The sequence below is a fragment of the Antechinus flavipes genome, chromosome 1 (assembly GCF_016432865.1).
Source record: "Antechinus flavipes isolate AdamAnt ecotype Samford, QLD, Australia chromosome 1, AdamAnt_v2, whole genome shotgun sequence".
Taxonomy (NCBI): Eukaryota; Metazoa; Chordata; class Mammalia; order Dasyuromorphia; family Dasyuridae; genus Antechinus; species Antechinus flavipes.
Genome location: NC_067398.1, coordinates 185,182,441 through 185,203,802, shown reverse-complemented (window position 1 = coordinate 185,203,802; position 21,362 = coordinate 185,182,441). Strand labels below are relative to the sequence as shown.

At 33.9% G+C, this 21,362-nt stretch overlaps 1 protein-coding gene across 4 annotated transcripts in view; it reads right to left on the bottom strand.

Annotated features, from left to right (window-relative positions):
• Positions 1-21,362, bottom strand: part of FAM81B (family with sequence similarity 81 member B) — an 80,339-nt gene that overhangs the window by 8,758 nt on the left and 50,219 nt on the right. The gene's annotated exons all lie outside the window — the stretch shown is intronic.

Sequence of the window (21,362 nt, the reverse complement as noted above, 5' to 3'; positions counted from 1 at the left end):
AAAGTTTTATTCTGTTGAAAAAGCCTGTTGTCATTTCAGTTTGAAGAACCTGATTAAATATTGTCTTTAAATGATAGTTATTGAGAAGAACATCTACTAACTACAGTGGGGAGTTACTTAAGAAGAGATGAACTCGTTTCTGGTCTTCAAGCTGCTTATAAATTCAGTGGTTAGACATTTTCCTCCTCTTAAGCTGTTCCTTCACCTTAAATCTTGTACACATAACTCAACAAATATTAATAACTGATTATTATAGAAGTAAACAACTATAAATAATTTATAAGAGAAATAAATGAGAGCTGGTTTGTATTAGACCTGTATTGAAACTCTAGGAGGGATGTAATATTATCCTTATTTTAAAGATAAGGAAGTTGAGTCATAGAAATAAGTAATCATCTGAGTGTCAATATAGTACCAGAAATCAATGTAAAAAATAGTCATCAGAGAATTGTGAGTGATAAAAATATGATAAAAGAATATTTTAAAGTAATGAGAGTCACATAAGATTATTTTGGAAAGGTACTATGGAAAGGATGATATATGCCTGTATGAAATTTTTAAGGGATAAAAGTGATATAACTTTGTAGGGAGGACCAGAATAACATGTTAAAATGGGAAAAGGTGCATGAGGGAGGCACGGAAAGAAGAGGATACTGAATCATCTGTGGGGGTTGTCACGTAGGTTTTCTTAAACTGATTTACCAAAACAACAAGCTAATAATAAATAATTTTAAAAATTCCATTTTAGGGTGAAAAAGTGCTATTGTAGGCAAATCACATTTTGTTACTTAAAATGTTCTTACCATATTTTACAAAGTGTTAGAGTGGTTCTTAAAAGAATATGCCAAAACAATAATATAAAAGCTAAATTACGTACAAAGGTACAACTGTGACTTTATCAAAATTCTTTCTTAAATTGCTTAGGACATTCTCAACATGTTTGGAAATTACATCTTTACTCATTATTAATATTACTTTAGTGTTTAAGGTTTACAAAGTGCTTTATATTACTTTATTTGTTCTCACAGCAGACTTTACAGATAGGGAAACTGAGTCTCAGAAACAATTAAGTGCCGTGTCTATGATCACATACCTAGTATGTGCTGGAGGTGGCATTCAACCCTGTTTCATCTCTTGACTCCTAGTGCTCTTTCCACCATGTATTTGGGGAGGGAGTCTGACTGGAGGAAGAAGACTCTGGGTCTAACATTTATTACTTTGATCTTAGGCAAATGTGTTAACTTTCTTAGATCCCAGTTTCCTCATCTCTAAAATTATTTCTCTGGGCTTTAATTTCCACTTTTGGAAAGTGAGGAGGATTGAGCCAAGTGTCCTCAGAGGTCCCTTCCAGTTCTAGTTCTATGAACTATGATTCAGCTGATTTCTGGGATTAATCACAATTAACTCCAGTTGGTTAGTCATTTAGTGAGTTCTAACATTCTGTGATTCTACCTGGAGTATTAACAAATCATTTTCTGGAAAAGACAAAAAAGCATTTGTTAATTATCGAGATTCTGAAGTAAAAATAAAACAATAAAGAATGTTTACCTTTTTTTTTTTTAAACTATAAAATTTTGTCTAGGGCTGAAGACTTATTTTCTCTGTAGCAAACAGAAGTTATTTACTATTAGCTCATGTTGTAAAACAAAAAAAATTTCTAAAATACATATTTCTTTTTTTAAAAAAAGGATAAAATAACATATTTTTAAGTGGGAACATTTGTGTACGTGGTTTTTCTGGGAGAGGGATGTAGTCCAGGGGAACAAAGCTGTTTTTTGAGTTAGATGACTTGAGTTCAAATCCTTTCTCTGATGATTATTGCTTTTGTGATCTTTAGCAAGTCTTTTTAGAAATAGAAAATTGGACTAATTATCTTTTAAGATCCCTTCAAGCTGTACATGTGGAGTTCTATTACTTTAACAGAAATATAATTCATGGTTATAGTTTTCTGTTCAGCAAAATTCCAATGAAATGTATATGATAATTTTTAGATAATGATTTAGTCCCTTAGATGTTTCTATTAAAATCAATCTTTACATTTATATATTATCTATGTGTATACACACTTACATATATACATATTTATTTTTTACTAAGGTAAAAATTTCAAATGATTGCCTCTTCTCTCAAAAGATGGCTTTCTTTTCTCTTCATGTTCTCTTCCTTTCCCTCTTAGAAGAGAACCCGATTTCCTTTAAGAAAAAAATCAAGGTCATCTATTATGAAATTCCTCTTCCTTCTCCCTCCATCAAAAAAACCTGTTCATTGTTCTCCTTACTCCTCATCTCCTTTATTCCAGTCTATTCTAGCTTAGCAAAACTGAACTATTTCCTGATCCCTTGATCTCTCTTTTGGAAATTGATCCCTTTAATCACACTGCTTCCTCAATTTTGTACTGGCTTCTATTTGAGTGGTTGGCTGTTCTTAATTCATTTTTTGTATGATTCTTTTATCTTTTTTTTTTTTTTTGCTTTTTTAAAAAAATAGTATTTTATTTTTCCAAATATATGCAAAGATAGTTTTCAACATTGGTCTCCAGAATGGTCTGATCAGTTCACAACTCCACCAACAATGCATTAGTCACCCAGTTTTCCCACATCTCCCCCAACATTTATCATTATCTTTTCCTGTCAATTTAACCAATCTGAGAGGTGTGAAGTGGTCCCGCAGAGTTGTCATATTTTGCATTTCTTTAAGTAATAGTGATTTACAGCATTTTTTCCTATGACTAGAAATGACTTTCATTTCTTCTGAGTTCATGTCCTTTGACTATCAGTTAAGGAATGATTTGTATTCTTATAAATTTGAATCAATTCTCTAAATATTTCAGAAATGAAGCCTTTATCAGAAACACTGGCTTTAAAAATTGTTCCCCATCTTTCTGCTTCTCTTCTATTCTTGGCTGCATTGGTTTTGTTATGCAAAACCTTTTTAATTTTATGTAATCAAAATTATCCATTTTGCATTTCATGATGCTCTCTACTTCTTTTTTAGCCATAAATCCTTCTATTCTCCACAGATCTGTGAAATAGATTATCTCTTATTCTCCTAATTTACTTATAGTATCATCTTTTATGTCTAAATTTTGAACTCATTTCAATCTTATCCTGGTATAGGGTGTTAGATGTTGGTCAATGCTAGTTTCTTCCAAGTGATTTTCCAGTTTTCCCAGCAATTTTTGTCAAATATTGAGTTTTTATTCCAGAAACTACAATTTTGGGTTTTATCAAATACTAGATTATTATAGTCATTGACTATTATGTTTTGTGTACTCACCTAAATCACTGATTTACTACTCTATTTCTTAGTCAATAACAAATATTTTTGATGAACTGCAACTTTATAATATAGTTTTAGGTCTGCTATGGATAGGCCACTTTCATTTGCATTTTTTTCAATTAATTCCCTTAAAATGAATTTTGTTATTTTTTTCTAGCTCTATAATTTCTTAGGAGTCTGATTGGAATGGCACTGAATAAGTGGATTCATTTAGGTAGAATTATCATTTTTATTATATTAGCTCATGAGCACTTGATATTCTTCCAATTTTTAAAATCTAACTTTATTTTCGTGAAAAGTATTTTGTAACTGTATTAAAAAATACAGTTGTTCTGGCAGGTAGACTCCCAGATATTTTATATTATCTACAATTATTTTAGTGAGATTTTTCTATCTCTTTCTGCTGAGCTTTGTTGGTAACAGAAAAATATCAATGAGTTATGTGGGTTTATTTTATAACCTGCAACTTTGCTAAAGTTGTTAATTGTAGTAGTTTTTTAGTTGATTTTCTAAGATTCTCTAACCAACATATCATCTGCAAAGTGATAGTTTCGTTTCCTCATTACCTACTCTAATTCTTTCAATTTCTCTGTCTTCTCCTTGCTAAAGTGTACATTTCTAGTCCAATACTAATAATGATGATAACGGGCAACCTTGTAGCATCCCTTATCTTATTGGGAATGCTTCTAGCTTATCCCCATTACACATAATGCTTGCTGATGATTTTAGATAGATGCTACTTATCATTTTAAGAAAAAGTCCATTTATTCCTATGCTCTCTAATTTTTTTTAAATAGGAATGGGTGTTGGATTTTGTCCAATGATTTTCAGGTTCTATTGAGAAAATTTGGTTTTTGATATGGTCAGTTATGCTGAGAGTTTTCCTAATATTGTACCTGCCTTGCATTCCTGGTATAAATCTTACTTGGTCATAGTGTATTATCCTGGTAATAAATTGTTGCAATCTCTTTACTAATATTTTATTTAAGATTTTGCATTAATATTCATTAAGGAGATTGGTCTATAATGTTTCTTTTCTGTTTTGACCCTTCCTGGTTTAGGTATCAGCACTATATATGTCCTAAAAGGAATGTGTTAGGACTCCTTCTTCCCTTGTTTTCCCAAGAAGTTTGTATAGTATTGGAACTAATTGTTTGGTAGAATTTACTTGTAAATTTTAAATGTTTGTTAGAATTCACAATCAATCTGTACTTGGAGATTTTTTCTTAGGGAGTTCATTAATGGCTTGTTCAATTTATTTTTCTAAAATGGGATTTTAAAAGTAATGTTCTCATCTGTTATCTGATTCTATATTTTTGTATGTATTCATCCATTTCACTTATATTATCAGATTTATTGGCATACAATTGGGCAAAATAGCTCCTAATTATTGCTTTAATTTCCTCTTCATTGATTTACCCTTTTCATTTTTAATGCAGGTAATTTAATTTTCCTTTTTTTAATCAAATAAACCAAAGATTTATCTATTTTGTTTTTTCATAAAACTCAGTTTTATTAGTTCATAATTTTCTTTCAATTTTGTTAATCTCTCCTTTGATTTTCAAAATTTCTAATGTCATATTTAATTGGGGTTTTAAAATTTGTTCTTTTTCTAACTTTTTAAGTTGCCTTCCCAGTTCACTGATCTTCTTTTTCTCTATTTTATTCATGTAAGGATCTAGAGATTTAAACATTTCCCTAAGAACTTCTTTGGCTGCATCCCATAAGTTTTGTTATGTTGTCTCATTATTGTTATTCTCTTGGATGAGATTATTATTTCCATGATTTGTTGTTTCACCTACTCATTTTTTAGGATTAGATTATTTAATTTCCAATTAATTTTTGGCCTATTTCCATGGCCATTTATTACATGTAATTTTTTTTTTTTGGATCATGATCTGAAAAGGATGCACTTGCTATTTCTGTCCTTTTGCATTTGATTGTTAAGTTTTTATGCCCTAATATATGGCCAATTTTTGTGTATGTGCCACATATCATTGAGAAAAAGGTATATTCCTTTCTATCCCTATTCAAAATTTTCCAAAGTTCTATCACACCTAACTTTTCTAAAATTCTATTTGCCTTCTTAACTTTTTTTGGTTATTTTATAGTTACATTTATCTAGTACTGATAGAGGGAGGTTGAGATCCTCCATTAGTAGAGTTTTGCTGTCTATTTCTTCTTACAATTCACTTGATTTCTTCTCTAGGAGTCTGGATGCTATACTATTTGGTGCATATATATTTAATATTGATATTAATTCACTACTATTGCACCTTTTCACAAGATGTTGTTTTCTTCCTTATTGCTTTTAGTTACAATTAAAAGCAAAATTGCTTTTGCTTGGTCTGAGAACACAACCACTATCCCTGCTTTTATTTTACTTCAGCTGAAGCATAATATATTCTGCTCCAGTATTTTGCTTTTACTCTGTATCTCACTGCTTTAAATGTGTTTCTTGTAAACAACATATTATAGGATTCTAGCTTTTAATCCAGTTTGCTTTGTGGGAGAGTTCATCCCATTCACATTCACAGTTAAGATGTCTAATTTCTCACCATCTGTTTTTCCCCAAGTTTTACTTTTTTATCTCCTTTTAGCCTTTCTCTCCTCACCAGTGTTTTGCTTCTGACCACATCTGCTTTGCTTTTTTCAGCCTTCTTTCTTACCCTTTTCCCCATTCTACTTATTCCCTCCTTTTTATTGGCCTTCTACTTTCTTTTCCACTTTCCCCTCCTACTTCCTTATAGGGTGAGATAAATTTATATCCCAAACTAAATAGATATGTTATTCTCTTTTGAGTCAAATCCGATGAATTTAAGGTTCAACCAATGTTCATCCCCTCTTTTCTTTCCCTCAACTGTAATAGGTCTTTTTTTTTTTTTTTTTTTTTTGCCTCTTCATGGGACATAATTTATCCCATTTTACCTTTCCTTTCTTCTTCTTCCAATATAATCTCTTTTCCTGCCCTAATATTTTTTATAGCATCACATTATAATCAATGCATATATACACTCTCTAAGCATACCTCTTCTAACTGCCCTGACAAAGATGCACTTCTCAAAAGTTACAGTATTATCTCCCCATTTAGAGATATAAACATTTTAATCTTTAAAAACACTTTTTTCTTCCACATACTTTTTTTTTTTTTTTTTTTTTTTTTGCTTCTCTTGAGTCTTGTATTTGAAGATCAAAGTTTCTGTTTAAATCTGGTCTTTTCATCAGAAATGATTGAAATTCCTCTCTTTCATTGAATATCTATGTTTACCCAAAAATAATGCTTAATTTTGCTTGGTAATTGATTCTTGGTTGTAATCCAAGCTCCTTTGCCTTCTGAAAATCACATTCTAAGTCGCTTTATCTCTTAATGTGGAAACTGCTTGATCTTAGATAATCCTGACTGTGGCTCTATTTTTGAATTACTTTCTTCTGCTTGCACTATTTTCTCTTTGATATGGTAATTCTGGAATTTAGCTATGATATTCCTTCGAGTTTTCATTTTGGGTCTCTTTCAGGAGGAGATTAGTAGATTCTTTCAAAAACTAATTTACTCTCTGGTTCTGGAATAACAGGGCAAATTTCCTTAGTGATTTCTTGAAATATGTTGTCCAGGCTCTTTTTTTTTTTTTTTTTTTGCTGAGGCAGTTGGGGTTAAGTGACTTGCCCAGAGTCATACAGCTAGGCAGTATTAAATGTCTGAGACCAGATTTGAACTCAGGTCTTCCTGAGTTTTTTCTTAGATTGTTTCTTCTGGATCTATTTTCCAAGTTAATTGTTTTTCCAATATGTATATTATACTTCAATTTTTTCATTTTTTGGATTTTGTTTAACTGATTCTTGATATCTCATTGAGTCATTAATTTCCATTTGTCCAATTCTAATTTTTAGTGAATTACTTTTTTTAGTTAGTTTTTTTAACCTCCTTTTGCATTTGACCAATTATACTTTTAAAGGAGTTGTTTTGTTCAGTGGATTCCCCCACCCATTTTGCTAATTATATTTTTAAGGAGTTTTTTCTTTTTCCTATTTTGCCAAATTCATTTTTAAGGAGTTGTTTTCTTCAGTCAAGATGTTGGCTATTTTCTCCAAATTATCATAACTCTTCTGCATAACTCTCATTTCTTTTCCCCATTTTTTCTACCTCTATTTTAAGATCCTTTTTGAACTCTCCCAAGAGAGCCTTTTTAGCTGGAGACTGGGTCATATCCACATTTGAGGCTTTACCTGAAGGCATTTTGACTTTCCTATCCTCTTTTGGGTTGGGTTCGAATATTCCCTGTCTCCAAAGTATCTATTGTCAGAGCTCTTTTTGCTTTTTTGTTCATTTTTAAAGGTTTCTGAAGTCTGCTCCTAAAGGCAGGGAAAATTGTTTTGACCTTCCTCTGTAGGGTGACAGGGGCTTCTCCCTTACTGTGGTGGGGCCAGTGAGCTGCAGGCTCCACTTGTGCTGGATGAGCCTGGCCAAATCTTGCTTGTTATGCTAAGGTTCAGGGGCTCATATTTTACCTTCTGTAGTTGCACTGGTAGTCTCACAGTTGATCTGCTGATCCACTGGCCTTCTGAACCAGGACAGAGTGGCCAACATTGCTTTGTTTTGCCTAAGAGTCTCTCGATTCCCAGAACTGGGCCATCTTATGTGCCTGCACTGGCCTGAGTTCCCTCAATTGAGACAGACTTTTCCTGAAGCCTTTCCAAAATATCTTAAGCTGAAAAACTATTATATTCTGAATAATTATGGGTTGTGTAACTCCATTCAGAGGCTTGATTTAGCCTTAATAATGAGGGAACTGGGGAGAGTTCAGGCAATGTCTTGTCTGCTCTCTGCCATCTTGACTCTGTCCCCTATTCGTTCTTAAAGAAGACCAAAATGAAAATGCTATGTTGGGATCAATCTACAGCATAGTCTACTATTGCTGATTAGACCAATATGAGTTCTGGATTTTTTTTTAAACCACAGATCAAGCACATGGTTCATGTGAATATATGCAGTAGTTTCTAAATTTGCACATCTCACATTTTTTCACTGCTAAATTTGATGGTCATTTCTCAGTATTCCTTCTCGATTTCTTGCAGCTTTCAATATTGTTGTGCTGTCCCTTTTCCTGCATGCTCTCTTTCTCCTTCATTTCCTTATGTTCTCTCTTGTATCTCCTTCTACTTGTCTCATCATTCCCTAATCTCCCTTGTGGATCATCATTTACATACTCCATCCCCTCCCCCCCCCAAAAAAAGCCAGAGCCTCTATATTTTTTTGGTGATGCCATCAGTTCTCATGTGTTCAATTATCATCTTTATTAAGATGACTCCAAAATAAAAATGTTTAGATACTTTTCAATCATGTCCATGTCTTCATGACTCCTTTTGTAGTTTTGTCAGTTCATTTTCCATCTCATTTTAGAGATGAGGAAACTGAGGCAAATAGGGTTAAATGACTTAAGGGTCACACAGCTAGTATGTGGCTGAGGCCAGATTTAAATTTGGATCTTTCTGAATTCTTGACTAGTGTTCTATCTACTATGTACCTAATTACCCTAAATGTAAATGTCCAACTCTATTATCTCACGTTGAGATTGAATATCAATGTCTAACCACCTATTGGATCTTTCTATATAAATGTGCCAGAGACATCTCAAGCCCATCAAAACAGAACATAATATCTTCCCTCATGTTTTCTCCAACTTACTTAACTTCCTCTTATCTTAATTTACTTATGTCTATTGGGGATCACACCATCATCATAGTTGTCCAGGTTCCCAAGGGTCTCTTCCCCATCTCTACAATATCCAAACTGTTTCCTAGTCTTCATCCTTTCCCATTTTGGCTTTTTAGAATCCTTAACTTATTTCAAGAATTAGCTGAGACTTCATTCAGTCCAAAGTCTTTTCTGAGTCCCTAGTTTTTTAACCTCTCCAGCTAAGTGATAGAGTCCTAGGGCTGGAGTCAGGAAGACTGAGGTGACCTGGGCAAGTTACTTAATTTCTGCCTGTCTCAGTTTCTCCATCTATAAAATGGGGACAATGACAGTACCTACCTCACAGGGTTGTTGTGAGGATAAAATGAGATATTTATTAGGTATATTGCCTGGCATATAGTAGGTGCTAAAGAAATGCTTATTTCTTTTCCTTGTCAAAATATCTTGCATTTACTTATCTACTTAAGTTAAGTATTCTCCAAGAGAATATAAACTCTTTTTTGGGGGGGCAGGGAGAGAAGAGAGTGCAAACTTATTTTTGATACTTTTTAGTTCTTGTTTATTTGGTGTCTAATACAATTCCTTTTGCGTCTTAGGCACTAGTTGTCTGCTAAATTGAATTAAATTGACAATGTGATCCTGTCCCTTCCTACTTCAGCATGTTTATATAGGTAAAATCAGATGAAAAAACATCAAAAGGCACTCTTGTCCATAGGGTAACATGGATACCAAAAAGTATTTATGGGAGGTAAAGAGAGGTTTTAATAAGAATTACCAATTAATTTGCTTTGATAATAATGATCTTTCTATACTAATTGCCTAAATCTCAGGATTAGCATGTTGATTATTTCTACTTACTGGCTGATAGTCATCTTGAGTCATTGTGCAGCATTTTGGGGAGGGATGGGAGGCAGAAAGAAAAGGCGGGGTCAAAATTCCTGGAACAATAACAATCCAGCATAGTGCTGGTTATAGCTATGGGATTCCACTAGTACAATGGCAGATTATAATTACCAGTATGTGGTTTGTGAACATCTAGAAATCGGAAGCAATAAGACCATTAAGAGTCTGATTTTATCAACAGCAGGTCATGACCCATATTTACAGCAGCCCTTTTTATAATAAAGAACTAGAAACAAAAAGAAGTGTCTATCACTTAGGTGATGGCTAAACAATTTGTGGTCTATGATTGTAATGGAACCTTATTGTATCATAAAATATGATAAATATGATAGAATCAGAGAAATATGGGAAGAAATGCATGAATTAATGCAGGATGAAATGAGAAGAACTAAGAGAACAATTTATGCAAAAATCACAACTATAAAGTAAAGCAAAACCATTTAAAAGACTTCAGAATTATGGTTAAAGCAGTATACAATAATGATTTCAAAAGATCAGTGACAAAATCTATATTCTTTTCTTGACAGAGAGGCAATGGAATAGAGAAGCACAATGAGATATACATCTCAGAAAGGGCCAATGTGGTGATTTGTTTTTATTAGAAGATAGATATTTATTAATAAGGTTTTCTCCTGGGGGTGTGAGTAGTAGGTAAATGGGTAGCTGATAGATGGAGAAAAGATAAAATATCAATAAAACACATTAAAAATTCAGAAGAACAAAGTACCGAAGTCAATAAACAAATGAAGCAGTTTTGTAACTATCTTGTTAAATTTAATTTATGTAGACAAACTTAGAAGTTCATAATTTCTTATCCTATCTTGTTCTTATTGATGAATGTTGAAATATTTGTTAAATTACCAATAAAAAAAGAAAAATTAATTATATAAAAAAGAACAGATCATGCTGAATCAACTTTCATTCCTTTTTTTTTTTTGATATAACATGTTAATAAGACTGACAGATTAGAAGAACACCATAGATGTAAAAGATCTAGCTTTCATTTAAACATCATATAAAATGTCTCATGTTTGCACATGAGGGGAAAGTGGAAGTTAGATGATCAATGGATTTAGGACTATGTGAATTGTTGGAATCCTTACTAACTGCTAACTAATTAGAGCTGATCTAATCTTACAAGAAGATTTTGGCCAGAACCTGAAACAAGGTACTAAGTAGAACTAATTAATACAAGGCTTGTGTTCACACCTTTACTCATTGGAGTCCACAAGTATGCCAGCTTCACAAAGTATACTTTCTAACTTCAAGGGAGTCCCCACCTCCCTTAAAGCTCGTTGGGCCAGAGAGCACTATGGGAGAAAACCCATAATCCCATTCTTTCAGAAGAGTCAGATAAAAGGCCAGCGATGAGGGATCTATGGCAGAATACATTTTTTCCACTTGGCTGGCTGGTGGCTGACAAAGAGCTTTCAGAGGATAAAGCTATGAGTGAGAGTTCAGTGGACAACCAGATTCATCTTCATCTCACACCACTGTAGTTGGTGGCTGGGCTCCCCAGAAGGAGACAAGAGAGACATTCCATCTCTGCGTTGGTTGGAGGCTGAAGAAAGCAGAGGCAGAGGCTTAAGGACAGAACCTTTGGATCTGGAGACATCCGAAGGGCTCCAAGCCTCTAAACCGGCTGTGTTTTGAGAAGAACAAGAACTCCAACATTTGAACTCATAACAGTAAATAACTGGATCCCTGAAGTAAATTAATTTTGTTCATTGTCAGCTTGCAAGAATATGGTGTGATGTAGTTTACTGAGGAGCTGTCCTTGGTGTCATTCTTTTCTGTATTTTAATTAATGACTTGGAAGAAAATATGGTAGGCCTATTTGTCAGACACAGCTGAATAGAGTAGCTCACACACTAAAGATTGGATTAAAATCCAAAAAGACTTCAAAAGAAGAGAACTTTGGGCCAAATCTAATAAGATGAAATTTGATAGAGAAAAATATAGTCATAGAGGATCATTGATCTAGAACAGGAAGGGATTTCAGATGCCATCTAGTCCTTGAGTACTTTACTGAGACTCAAGGAAGAGATGTGCAACCATGGTCACATAGGTAGCCAGCATCAGAGGTGAGATTTGAAACTAAAATTATTTTTATTTAAAAAATTAAATTATATAAAAATTTAAATGCACAATGATTTCAGAGAGGCTTGGAGAAATGTACTAAGAAAAATAAGCACAACCAGGAGATCAGTATATACGGAAACAATAAGATAATACAATGATCAACTCTGATGGAGATGGATCTCTTCAACAATGAGATGATTCAAACCAGTTCCAATTGTTCAGTAATGAAGAGAATCAACTACACCCAGAGAGAGAACTATCAGAAATGAGCATGAACCACAACATAGCATTTCCACTCTTTTTGTTATTGTTTGCTTACATTTTATTTTCCTTCTCAGATTTTTTCTTTCTTTTTAGATCCAATTTTTCTTGCATAGCAAGATAATTATATAAATATGTATACATATATTAGATTTAACATATACTTTAACATATTTAACATGTATTGGACTACTTGCCATCTAGGGGAGGGAGTGGAGGAAGGAGGGAAAAAAGTTGGAACAGAAGGTTTTGTAAGGATCAATGTTGAAAAATTACCCATGCATATGTTTTGTAAATTAAAAGCTATAATAAAAAATTAAATTCATAAGTACAAGATCGGGGACACAGAACCAAATACTAGTTTATCTGGACAAAAAAGATTTTGAGATGTTAGTAGGCTTTCAACAGAAAGATATGATAGCCAAAAAAAGCTATTTTGAATTTAGGCTGCATTAAGAGAGGCATAAAATCTATGATTTGGGAAATTATAATCCTACTATATTCTACCATTGATCTAAGTACATATGGAATATCATGTTGCATTCTAAGTATCACATTTTAAGACAATCATTAATAAGTTGGAGAGGGTCCAACAAGTAATAAGAGGGAGAGTGGATGGTAACCTGGTTGGTGAAGGGTCAAGTGTATGAATGACTGTGACCTGGAAGAGTGATTAGATCTGTTCCAGCTGATCAGTGATCTACTAAGATTCTTTGGTTCTGTGAAGTACTGTGTTAAATTCAAGGGCCAAGTACCAGGAGAAACTTTGCAAGTTGAAGGACATTCAGAAGAGGGCAGATTGAATAATGAGCACACTGAAGATCATGTCTTTTGATTGAAGGAAATATTTTGTCTAGAGAAGAAAAGACTTACAGAGCACATGATACCTATCTTCAATTATTTAAAGGTTCATCATTTGTAAGAAGGAATAACCTCATTCTGCTGAGCCTCATAAGGCAAAAGAAAAGATAAGGAATAGAAATCGCAGAAAGGTAAATTTAGACATGATATTAGGAGGAAAGCACCCAAATACTTTCTAACTATTAGAAAATAGTTTTTCCATAATTGAAGATATTCAAGTAGGCTGGATTATAGTAATTGAGAGATTTTGGAAAGAAGGGTTCATATTTTGGCTTAAGGTCTATTCTAGAGTATAAGTGACTGCTAAATTTTCTTCCTCAAAAAGTGATCTCAAAGTCCTTTTAAAAGATCAGGAAATGGTATTATATACTCATTTAAGAAAAGAGAATGGTTCTAATACAGATTAATGTGGGAAAGCGGTGTTTGGAAGTGTGACATCCTGATACAAATGGCATTTTTTTTTGGAATTTCATCTGAAATGTTGTTTGGTACTGTTGTAACAGATCAAGGGACTTTTCTTTCCATGGAAACTTTAAGGGATTAAGCCTTTAAGACTTATGTTAGAAGTAAGAGACTAATTCCAAGACAGCTATTCTTGTAAAGCATCAATGTGTCTCTAATCTGTACTTCTCAAAATGGTTGTATCATCATATTTAGTGTTTCTAATTAGGAATATATTAAAAAGGCATTTCAGTTCTAGCCTCCTCAGAAATTTTCTCCTTGTTTTTTTCCAAGTCATATCCATCTTTCAAAAATTATACTTTCCTTGTACTTAATTCTTTTCTGGAGTATCCAAGTACCTGTCCAGATCTCTGCTCCTTGGACACCTATGATTAGAACCTAAATGTTAGTCTTCCCACTTGTAGATTTATTCACAATACGAAGAACTTTTCTTTTTCTTGGGTTAGTCAAGTAAACAAACATTACTCTACTATCTATCTATTATCTACTGTATGCTAGACATGTGCTAAGTCTTGGGGATATAAAAAAGGCAAGAGCTCACATTCTATGGGGAAGATAAAATTGAAACAATTATGTACAAGTAAGATATGTACAGGATAAATCAAATAATCAAGAAATGCCAAGGAAAGAAATATGATATTTATAAAACAATTCTGCCCAAGTTGGGCAATATTATAAACTATTTCCATGTTAGGAAGATGCTTCTCTTTGGTTCCACTTTCTTTTCCCTACTCATCCCTTCACCTCTTCCCTCCCCCAGTATTTTGTAAGCGAGAGTTTTAATATTTTAAAAATATAAATTCATGTTCTGGTAGTCTTTTGAAACCTTATTCAGCAAGATTATCTCCAGATCTGAATCTGTGCCTTTGCTCAATGAGAGAGTTGTTTTCTTGATAAATCATTGCCAACTAAATAGCCTCAGCAGGAAAAAGACTATCTGGGAAGTAAAAGGCAGCTGCTGCTTAGGCCAAGTTCTCTTAAAAATGGATGCATTTCATCCTGACCAAAATTTTTGCTTTATAAGCATCCTGTTGGTAAACTCAGTCCATTACTTTCTGTATTTCTGATTAAGGCCATTTTAGAAGGGCTGCAAACGCAATTTATGACAGGCAGTCCAATGGGAAGGTCTTAGCTGATGAAGCCTGTGTTTTTTGGGATGTTTTTGGTCAGGTCGTGTGGTCATTGCCAAAGTCTCAACTCACTAGAGAATGTCTAGATGATGTGGTTTTAGAAATCAATTATAAAGCTCAAAGCTCACTAGAACATAAAATCTTTGTCTTTTCAAAAATGCTGTTTAGAAAAAAACCTAAAAAATTATACTAGCCACTTACATAAATACAATAATCCAGAGAGAAAAATACATAATAATTTGAGTTTCTTCTTTTAAAATAGAAATATATTATAAGTTGGCAGTTATTTTGGTGAATTGGTCCTCCCCACTCCCTGCCTATCTCAGGGTAATGTCATATGGCAAATTCATTGTTTATTGCATTTGCTGTTCAGATTCTTAAATACCTTGTCTTTACCTCTATGTTTTTGTTTACATGGGAGGAAAACATCTTAAAATATTTTTCCTTATTTCTTTACAAGAAATTGTGGCTTTATTACTTATGTCTGATACTAGATAAATCAAATTTTTTTGGACCTCAGTTTCCTTATATGTAAGGAAAATTGTGAGGAGTTATATGATTGGACTTAATTCTCAAAGATTTCTCCCAGCTAAAAGTCCTGTGTCCCCAGCTCATTTCCTCTCACACTAAAATTGCTCCCATGCATTTCAAACTTTACCTCTTCTAATATTCTAGTCAAATGGGTCTTGCCATTTTTTCTATATCTCTTTTTCAGGTCCCTTTATTTTTATTGAGGTCATTCTTTATAAATGGAATATAGTGCTCTCTCTCTCTCTCTCTTTCACACACACACACACACACACACACACACACACACACACACGCACGCACCCTTTCTATACTTGTTGAAAAGTCTTTCAATCCTTCAAAGCTTAGCTTGGGTTCTAATTCATCCATAATCTATATTTTGATCTTCCCATTTGAAATAGTTACTTCCCTCATTGAACCTTCAGAGCACTATGGAGCTATCATTCAATAATTTGTATTATAGTTGTTTCTATATGTCATATTTCCCTTATTAGATTTTTTTTCTTCCTTTCCTTTTTTTCCTCTGTGAAAGTAGGGGCTCATCATTTTAAATAACCCATGGTGACTAATACAATGTTTTGCTTAATTTTTGAATTAAGAATGAAAAGTAAAGTACAAAATCTAATCTGGCATCCAAGGTCTTCCATGTTTTGGTTCTTGCCTTATTTCACACTATTCATAAAAAGGTGTGTGTGTGTGTGTGTGTGTGTGTGTGTGTGTGTGTGTCTTTGTATGAACTGGAGTTAAGTGACTAAACCAGGGTCACACAGCTAGGAAGTGTTAAGTGTTGACGCCACATTTGAACTCAGGTCCTCCTGACTCCAGGGCTTTATCCAGTGATTCATCCAGCCACCACCTCCCACCCCCACCACTTAGTTATTCTATATCCTGACTAGATTGGACTATTTCATCAGTATTCTCTGAATATATCCTTTATTTTCCCATGTCTATGCTTATACTAATTCTATTCCCAAGGTCTGCATAAATCTTGTACAAAGTCCATTAGGATGTGTTTCTCTCCTTATTGGTGAAAATAAATGGCCTGTCCCTGTCTAAGAGTGGGGACAGAGTGGATGAGAGGTTAGAGTGTTTCAGTTCTGCCAATCCCCCTCTGGAAGTGAATCCCCTTTGAATCCTCTTTGACTGTCAAGATGCTTTAGGGTGCTCTTAGCTCCCAACTTTGAGAAAAATGGAAGAAGCCAACCCTACTTCAGGTTGTTGAAGCAAGACTCTAGGAACCCATGAGGGAAGTAGGCAGTTTCCATGATATCCCTCATTCTAAACTTTCTTCTCTAGATTTTGGAAAGTTTTTCTGGATATTGAGTGAGATCCAGGATGCTGGATCATGTTGGTCCGAGATATCTTGCTCCCAAAGGGAGAGCTCCCTTACTCTGTGTTGTTTGGCACAGAGTATGGGAGATACTCCCATGTATATATTCTCTGATTTTTGTTTTATTATGATTTGGATAAATGAACTTCTTTGATATTTGCTATGTGTATTCATTGTGGAACTGATATGTGAGGAAGGAGTCAAACCTTAGCTGTAGAGCTTGGGGTTCCTTCTTTTCTCCTCCAGATCATAAAGTCATCAAAAGTTAGCTTGAATCTGATCATATCACTTAGATGGATACTATTTAAGGGAGCAAACAGATATAATTCTAATATGGTAGCCTCTCTTTCTGAGGAAAGCAATCACCTTTCTCTTCTCGGCAGAACAAAAGCCTCCTTTGGATAAGAGTTGGGGGAGAGAAGAGTCTAGAGATGTCTATTATTCTTCCCTTACAGCGACACATATGGGGCTCACTCTCCCACAATATTATTATTCTTAGAATGCCTTTTATGTCATCCTTATTTCTCAATCTATATTTTTGTCTTATAGGTAACCCTTAGGACCTGGTAGGATGATATCCATGACTAGGATATGATTTGGAAGGTTATAACAGATTCAAAAGTAGGATAGGTAAAATGAAGTATAACATTGTTAATTAAAGATCTATAGTCATGGGAGGAAAAACACAGGAATATGGTCGGGGAAATGATGAAGAGTGTTTGGATAAAGATCAATAGAAGCAGACTAGAAGATATATTTTTATGGAGTACATTGTAGATAGGATATACTGGTAAATGTCTCTCCCCAAAAACTGTATGACATTTTAAAGTTTAATCTATATTATTAACATTTTCTCCATCACTTTCTTAAGTCTAGACAATCAATAAAATAAAAATTGATTTGTAAAGCTGACTGAGGAGGGGGTAGAAAAGAGAGAATAAGCATTTGGATATTGCCAGCTATGTGTCAAGCATTGTGCTAAGCAACTACTATGCAACTATTGGTTACATTCTCATGGGAAATTAGGTACAGAATTACTACTGTGATTCCTTGCTCAAAGTTTGTTCTTCTAGATCTAGAACAAAGATGGCATCAGACCAGAATTTGGATTTTTACACAATTCTTCATTTCCCTCTTCCTCTCTCCCTCCCTTGGGAGGAGAAGGAAGAAGGATGACATAACACAATATGATTATTAGTTTTTTCCCCCAAGTTGATGAAATGACATGTTGTTTTATTTCTGAATGATCAGTTTATCAGAGATAGAATTTTGACTCACTTTGTTTCTTCTGTTTCAGGAAACTGTTAGAATATTAATGTGAGAGAATCATTATTTTGTGAAAGAGTTCCCAAAAGCATAATGCCAAATTTGTGGAATGCATCAAGAGATTTGAGGTCAAAGGGCAATATAGTAAGATTTTTAAAGATATAGAGAACTGAACATGAAGGATGGTTTTTAGCTGTTATTTGTGTCTCTGAAATAAAGGAAATTGGTTGAAATCACATTAGGGAGATTTAAGGATAGTCTTAAGGAAATTTATTCAGACAGTAACTGGTGGCATATATTAGAATAGCTTGTTACAAGAAATTAGGCAAATTAATTTCTCAGAGACCTTTTGACAATAGGGCACATATTTTTCAGTCTGGACTGTGATACTTCCTGAAGATGATTTTTGGAGTACCACTGGCATAATGATTACCACCATTAATAATAAAATCATAACAATTGTCTCGTATTTATATAACATTTTAAAGATTTGTAAAGTATTTTCCTCCCAATAACTTTTTGAGATAGGGAAAGGAAGTATTATTTTCCTCATTGATGAGGCTCAGAAAAGATAAAATAACTTGCCAATTATCATCAACTAGAAAGTAAATGAGGCAGGACTCAAATTCAGCCTTCCAACTTTAGGTCACTATACCTACTAATTGTTTAGGTTTTTCATGACTTAGAATGATTTTAATAGCAATCGTTTTCTGTTCCAACCTGAAACTGAGGGTCTCCCAGCTCCCTGATATATATCTTTATGATGATAAATTGATTCTTCTTTTGTCTCAACTCTTACCTAGCCTTCAGTCAAGAAGACTTGGCTTTAGGTGAACTGGGACTTAGGAGACTTTAATTTAGAAAAGTCAAGTTCATCCACTGAACCCCCAGGCCATTGCCAGTTGTCTTGACCTTCATCTTGCCATTGGACTTAGATGACTGGAGGAGAAAGTGCTGTTGAGGATTTTGCATTGTTCTGCCTCACTCATAATCAGTTTAATTGCAGGGCAAGACAAAAAACAACAGAATAATACAACCAGTTTATATCAGAGGTTGAATTTGAATCCCAATTTTTAAGAATGGCTTTCTATTCACTTTCAAATTAGAGCAACTTGATCCCTTAACTTCACATAATGATGATTTCATATTTTAAAAAGTGGAGGAACCAGTGAAGGAAAATTCTTTTCTAGATCTTATTCCTACAAACAGGGAAGAACTGGTAGTAAGGATGGAAATGAGGGAATTTTTGGTGAAAATAACTACTCCATTTTAGAATGAGGAAAGAGAGAAAAACCTGTACACATATGTTTGGTATTTTGAGAGAGGAGATTTCAAAGAGAAAGGATAAAAAGTATCCTGTTTCTCAAAGTTCTATGAGGGAAGACAACCTAACAAAGATGGTCAGAGTGCAAAAATGAAATTCTGAAGACACAAAGAGAAATAATTACATTGAAGAAGATGCTCCCCTAGAGAATCTGTCTAATGAAACTAAAGTGGAATATACAGGGAGGGCACCAATCAACATGTTTTAAAAAAGCATCCACAGAAAATGGAAAGAAGAGGCACATAACAAGGATCAATACAGAAATGTGACATGGTCCCTTAACAAATGGCAGGAATGGTAAAGCTCAGAGTAAAGTGAAACTAGAGGGGAAAACCAAGGACAGTAAAAAAAAAAAAATCCCTGATTTTTCTCTTTTTTTTTTTTTTCCCTAGGTAAAGTGAAGAAAAGATCATTAAAGAACTGCTGCTTAGACTGGATGAGATTTTAACAATTAATGACAGAGAAAAGATAGAGCTTCTAAATTCTTATTTTGCTTGTTTGTTCCAGTCCAAAAACCATTTTCCACTAATCAAAGTACTGGCAGATATGATTTGCTGAGCCATTCTTAGTGATCATTAAAAGTCTGTGGAGGATAGAAAAAATAGCACAAGACTGAAAAAGAGCAAATGTTTTATTTTGAAAAAAGGGAAAAAAAAGAGAATGGAACCTGAAAAATAATGGCCTGAAACAGTTCCTTTTTAATACATGTTTGATTTGTATTCCTATTTCATATTCCTATATACCTGTGAATAGAGCACTAGGCTTGGAATCAGGAATTCCCGAATTCAAATCTGGCTTCAGACACTTGCTAGCTATGTGACCCTGAGCAAAGTTACTTAACCCCATTTGCCTCAGTTTCTCCATCTGTAAAACGAATTGGAGAAGAAAGTGGCAAAACACTTCAGTATCTTTGCCAATAAACCTAAAAAAGGGTCTCAAGAATTTGTTTAAACTGAAACTACACAACAATGTAGTTTTACGGAAAAGTGGAGCTAGATCAGAGATTGGCCAAATTCATTCACTTGCTTTTGTATGCTGTAAAAATGGATTTTACATTTAAAGTGAAGTTTCATTGGATTCTATTTGCCATAGATTTTGAGCTCCAGAGCTAGAAGATGGTAAAATGATATGAATTTGGAATTGAATGAATGGCTGTATACTCAAACTTATCATGAGTGATTTGATGTCAACTTTGAAGGAGGTCTCCCGTGAGATGGGGGGGAGTGTTCCAGAAATAAGTACTTATTCCCATGCTATTTAGCATTTTAATAAATGACTTGGATGGAATCATAGAGGGCATGCTCACCAATGTGCAGATGACACAAAGCTGAATCAGATTGCAAATACACTGACAGTCAAGGTTCAAAAAGATCTTGACAAGCTCAACAACACTTTATTGTTTCTTGGTCTTTTAGTCCTGTCTCACTCTTTGTGACCCCATTTGGGGTTTTCTTAGCAATACTACTGAAGTGGTTTGCCATTTTCTTTGCATTTTACTGATGAGGAAACTGAGGCAAACAGGGTTAAATGACTAGACCTCTATTTAGTGTCTCAAGGCAGATTTGAATTCAGGAAGATGAGTCTTCTTCACTCTAGGTCCAGTATTTTATTCAGTACCATCTAGCTGCCCCTTTCTGGGATAGTAGACCAAGCCAAATAAAATGAAATTTCATAGGAATAAAGTCTTACACTTAATCATCCTCAGCAAAACAAAACAAAACAAAAAAAAACTCCAAGTACAAGATCTGAGAGACCAGAATAGATAATATTGTATTTGAAAAAGGTTCAAGAGTTTCAGTGAACTGTGAACTCTTTAGGAGTTAAATATTCAACTCAACAAGCATTTATTAAATATTTATTGTGCACCAAGTACAGAAGATACAGAGAAAATTAAAACAGTCCCTTACTTCAAGGAGCTTACAGTCTAAACATATCTCTAAGTAGTAAAAATAAAGACATAAAAATCAAACATAAATTATATACAAAGTAAATCTCTACTTGCAATCCTGTGTGTGTGTATGTCAACACTCATGTAGCATCAGGATGTGCTGAGCTTTTGAAACTGTGGTTTCTTTGAAATACAGATGCATGCAGTCATGGTCAAAGATGAGAAATGAAAGAGCATTTCTGGAGATCAATAAACAGACCATTTGGGTTCCACTCTGATGTCTTCCCTGGCTTTCTTTAAGTGCTAACTGAAATCTCCTTTCTACAGAAAGTCTTCCTTAATCACTTAATTTCAAG